Consider the following 5,819-nt stretch of genomic DNA (forward strand, 5'->3'; position numbering starts at 1 on the left):
GGGAGGAGATGAGGATTGTTTTTTATCGTCTGTAATGGCATAAACATGTTTCTTCCTTTTGTTAAGGTTCTGAATAATTTTTAAAGCAATTCGACAAAATTTCCAATCCACCATAATCAATAATAATTTAGTTAGATGACAGGTAGTTATTTTATAACCTACTGCCTTAAGGAGACATAGAAGGACTGAACTATATTGAATGTCCCTCTTAGGCTGTAAACTACGCATAATCACAAGAATAGATAGAAAATTGAGAGAGTAAGAAAGCAAAACTTCTGGGCAAAGCCCTAGCTGGACACTGCAATTGGCATGCAATCATGTAATTGAAAGCCATGTCTGTGATCCCCTTTACCGGGGTGAGTCCCCCTTACTGGGATTTCTCTCTTAACGGGATGAGTAGATGCCCTCTTACTTTTTCCAGGCATCTGTTTTCTTTCCTCCCTTTTGTCAGGGCCTCCCTTTAGTCGGGATGAGTGGCACACATCCTCTTTCTTTCCCTCCTTTTGTTGGTACCTCCCATTTGTCAGGATAAGTGGCAGACGTCCTCTTTCTTTTCCTTTCCAAGGCTTGGCATGTCGGTCTCTGATCCCTGGACCCAGAATTTGTCACATCGAGGTCACCATTTGTTGCTTTGCCTCCCACGGATTTGTCACCCCTTTCCCCTGGGTGATGGAACCATCAAAGATTACTGAAAGCCCATCTCTTCTGAGCTTTGAGAAGCCCCACAAAGGGGTTAATCTCCTGGAGCCCTCAAGAGAGGCATTCCTTCCATTTGGGAAATTAACCATGAGTTGGGGTTCTTTTCTGACATTTATTCTTCAGACCAGGAAGTTACAGGAAGAGAACACAGGTGGGATTTTTCTAAGTACCGTTTAACAAGTTTAACAAAAGAAGCTGGTAACATTAAGTAGAACCACTAACAAAAACTTGATTTTAGTAAACATTCTCTTTTTACAGCAATTTCCCAGTATCTTTACATATCAATTAGTAACCTGTCTGTCTTTGAGCCAGCAACCTTGCTGTGTTACAATTCTTTTTCTTACACCAGAGACTTTATATCCTGGGGAAAATGTCCTCTCCTTTGCAAGGTCAATATTTGAAACTACAAGGCTTTGGAAAACCAGGCCCTGCGAAGTACATTTGCTTTATGCATACTCTACACTATGGTGTATGGAACCTTCATGTTTGTTGGAAATAGAGATGCACACTGAAAAGTCTTCTGAATGGATGTGGTTGTGATGGTCAGAGAAAAGCTCCTGCCCTAGGAACAAGATCTCTTTAACTAAAGCACCTCAGAGCTGCCATCCACAGACATTGTGAAACTGTGGATTGTGTCTGGGATCTTATGAGGATGTAGTGGAGCACATCTTCATCCCTCTTCACTGTGTGACCCTGAGGATGTGGCCTTACCTCTATGTGCTACTGTCTGAAAAGACGTGAATTGTGGATTGTGATGACAACTTTATGTGTAAACTCTGTAGCAGGACGTCTGCATTGCTGGATTTTCTCATCACTGATATTTGTGCTGTTACCCTCCCTGGGAACCAGAAAGAACCTCTGACAGCCCTCACCTCTGAGTGCACAAGGATTATCTGCTCTGGTCCTGATCTGACGGGTCACACCTGCTGACATAGGGCCGGTCAGTCATCATGCTCGACACAGCATATTCACACATCCATTGACCAATTAGATCCTCCTGTATTTCCTTTATTCAATTACATAAAAAAGTCTTGAGTATGGAGTATTGAAACTTACCTATTCAAAATTTGTTTAGTGAATTAAATAATATCCAGAAATCTAGGTAACAGGAGAGTCACCAGAATTTGGGTGGTTATAACAGCAGGTAAAACCTGGTCACTCTTGTTAGTACACGGATAAGTGGGCTGACCTGTTGTGGACAACAGAGGGAAAGAAATGGAACCCTGTGTTCAGAACCAGGTGAGCTCATTACTCACCAGGGGGTCTCTGTTAAATAGATGCAGAAGGAACTGTCCTTATCTTCAGGGAAACTATGAACTTAAAGGGAAATTAATGTAAATTCATATTTAGAGATTAAAATGTGACAAGTGTGCATATATTTAGGTGGGTGTGAATAGGTTGCTAGTGTGTGCTCATTCCCAGAAAAGAAGTAATTAGATCTGCTGGGAAGGAAAAAGATTGTGACATTTGTAGATATTATCAATGACAAATAAATAAAGACTCTAGATTATGTTTTAATGTATAAAAATAACCTGTACATTAATTTCCAGAATAGCTGTTTCATTCTGCATTTTCTCTAGCAATATTTGTGGCTCTAGGTTCCTGGCATAGTCACCAACACTGGTATTCTCAGTCTTTTTTTCTTTTCTATTGGTTCTTTTTTTCCTTTTTCTAAAATAAGTATTTTTTAATTACATGAAGGAAAGCTACAGGGTTTCTGTATGTGTGTGTATATATACATATGTCATATTAGTTTTCATACTGCAAATATAAAACTTCTGTTATAGAATCATTGCTTTTTTCATTTTTTTTGTTTAATTGTCTAGCAGACAATTCTTACACATCCCTCAGCCTTTCCTTTAAGTTAGTGTGCATTTGTTTTCACAAACTAATTTATTTTTTTATAAACTTCTTTAAGAGAAGCTTTGGTCAAGAATGGAATGAAATTGCAAGAATAAACAAACAAACAAACAAACAAAAATAAAATATCAAACAAAACCAAAACAAAAATCACTGCTACTTTTATAAAATGAACACCTTCAAAACTTATGTCCATACAAAACCACACAATATTTTCACTGCACATGTTTCCATGTTTCCCTGTGACTGGCGTTCCTCACCATCTTGCAAACACGGAGCTGCCATCAGCTACCGTCTTTATGCTGCATTGTGGAGGCCCCCTCAGCCTCACACCATTTAGCAGCCCTGGATAGAAAAACCTAAGGTCTAGAAATTCCAATTCTCATGGCTCCATCAATTCCAGTGGTGAAAAATTTGTGACAATCTTGCTCATCCACCTTATAAATAGACACCTGGGTGATGCTGTTCTGCTTCAGAGTCTCCAGGATGAACTGTGGTCCTCAGTGGTCACCCTCTGGTCCATGTTGGCAGAATCGTTTCATGCATACGTGTCACACTGGATGCTCTGTTTTGGAATGTGTAGCTTGAAACCAAAGGTCAAGCAGCCAAGGTCATCCTAGTTTAAAAGGATCTGGCAGCAGTCCTGGCCTGCAGCTACAACACTATTCTCTGAGACAAATGACAGACTCCGGAGTGGCAGGAACTCTGCTTTCAGAGTTGAGATCTGTGCACTTTCTGAGGCATCAGCAATGGACACGATGCTGTCATGGCTGACCCAGGCCAAGCAGCTCCAATAGGAGACTCAGCTGACCCCATGGAACTGGCCATCAGTGCCGCTGCCACCAAATTCTGACATCAGCTGACCAAAAAGCTTCCTGCTGCCCCAGGGTGTACTGGCTGGCATTTCTTCCACGTCTTTAATGCAAGCAGAAAACACTCTGCATTTGAAGTCACATGATCCTGCTACCAGCAAACATTATCGGGCTGCTAGTCCAAGACGAGGACTGAGGAGACAGTTGGCTTTTTAATGTGCTTGCTTACCCACCAGTCATTTTCAGCCTACAAACAGCAAACAGAAATGAGTTGTCTTCTGCTTCCCACAGCAAATTTCTTCTCTAGAAGATACCACTTCACAAAAGCGTCTGTGCTACTAATTCTCAGGATCACTAGGGTTGGCTTCCAGACACCGTCTTTCTGAATCCAAATACAGACATTTCAGTCTGCCTGGTAAGTGAGGATGCGGTCGCTCTTGGGAGCCCAGTCAGAGCCTGTGATGTGTCTGTTGTGCTGCTTGAGTTCAGGAGCTTTGACTCTCCGGCTCCTGTTCTTACATATTTGCACCTTATGATTATTGGGGCTGTGGGCAACCTTTATATGATCCCTGTTCCAGGCATGACAGCTGATTAGCTCTAGTAAAAATTAATACAGGGACATTATTCTAGTGTTTTCAAAGGATAGAAAGCTGGGGTCAGTGCCAGTCCAGCCGGCTGGGAGCAGAGAATTTGCAGAATCTGATTAGTTGTTGGGGACAGGCTCTGGTAGATGAGAGCAGAAGACTGAAGACCAAGGACCCAGGACCAGAGAGCAAAATTGCTTTGGAATTTGCTTTTGTACTTTGGAATGAATAAAAATTAAAGAGGAATAGTTCACAAATTTAATGTTTCTTCAAAAAGTTCATGAAAAAAATTATATTAAGAAAAACTATGCAGATTGAATTTTCCCCCCTCCAAAATGAATGTGCAATATCTGTTTTATCTTAGCACAAATTTTTGAAGTATTTTATTTTTAATTGTATATTTTATGGGGTACAGTTTGTTGTTCCAGGACATGTATATGTTGTATTATTATCCAGTCATAACAGAGTATTTATCACCTAAACATTTGTTAATTCTTTGTCGTTATAAAGTTCAAGATTCTCTTTTGTGACTATATTGAACTGTACAATACAGTATTTCCTTTGAATTAGAGCCATTCTAAAAAGATTATACTTTTACCTCATTGGGGTCTTCATGTGAATATCTCTACTGGACATAATGTTGAGTATCTGTTTATATGCTTATTTATAATCTCCATAGTCTGTTTGCTAACATGTCTGTGTGAATCTGTGACTATCTCATGAATAAATCATTTATTTATTTATTTATTAAAGTTGCTGTTTAGTTTTGAGGATTTTATTAAATTTTTCATATGAGCAAATTTTGGTTGTTTGATTTACAAATATTTCACCTAGTAAGATGTTTTTTGTTCATTTTCTTAATAGTCACATGACTGAAAAATGGTTTAAAATTATGAAGATAAATTTATATATATATATTTCATTGATAATGGGTTTTTTCATTATTGTTGTTTGGGTGTTGGTTTACTGTGTTTCACCATCTACCTGGAAGCTGTACTTTTCCTTGCGTCTCATAGCACTGACCTGCTCACTCTATAATCTTGGCTAACTCAGTGGTGTTTGCTTGTTTGTTTGTCTCTGGGGATCATTTTCATGGGATGGTTCTTCTAACTCTGTTTCATTATCAAACTCAAGAGAGATGTGCTGCACTTTTATTTTTTCTTTTTCCTGAAGTGCTTATTAGATTTAATGAGATTTCTTTCAGAGTCCGGCTACAGCATTTTCCATTCCAAATGTCAGGCCTCCTACTTATCTTGGGCTCCTACTTAACTCTTGGAAACATGCTTTATGAGGCATGGCTTCTATATGAAATCCTTGAAAACTTATTTATGCACTGCCACTGTAGAACATTTGATAACAATGGCACATTCTTTCATTTTTATTATTTTACAGTTATGCTATTTTTGTATCTTTGGATTGTATTATTTCTTTCTTTTTTTTTTTTTACAAGAAAAGCTGGCATCTGTATTTCTGTAACTCCACATTTTCTCACTTTATAATTCTTGCCTAACTTCATATCTAGCAGTTTTTTAAAGGAAAATGCAGTTATTTGTATTCTTCCAATTAGAGTGGCATGACTCCATGAAACAGGTTGCATGACATCGGCGATCTATTCAGCCTAGGGGACAGGAACCTTTCATACTGACTCTTCATAAAACAGATTACAGAGTTTCTCTTTTATGAACAACTAATAGGAGATGCTTAATTTATACTTAAACAAGGAATAAAAAAGACAGGGGTCTGAATGTTCTTGTGGGAGAGGAAACCCCAGAGCCTGACAGGAAGTGGCCTGTCTGTCACATGTTCCTGTTCTGCAGAGGAGGAGGCAGCACACTGGGATCCAGCCTGAGTTCTTGCACAGGAG

The 5,819-nt window shown here is 39.1% G+C and overlaps 1 pseudogene; it reads right to left on the reverse strand.

The window, feature by feature from the left end:
- Positions 1 to 2,895: 2,895 nt before the first annotated feature.
- LOC103605809 lies at positions 2,896 to 3,953 on the reverse strand (annotated as a pseudogene).
- Between the last annotated feature and the right edge of the window lie 1,866 nt (positions 3,954 to 5,819).

Source organism: Galeopterus variegatus, unplaced genomic scaffold (genome assembly GCF_000696425.1).
Source record: "Galeopterus variegatus unplaced genomic scaffold, G_variegatus-3.0.2 Scaffold6087, whole genome shotgun sequence".
Classification (NCBI taxonomy): Eukaryota; Metazoa; Chordata; class Mammalia; order Dermoptera; family Cynocephalidae; genus Galeopterus; species Galeopterus variegatus.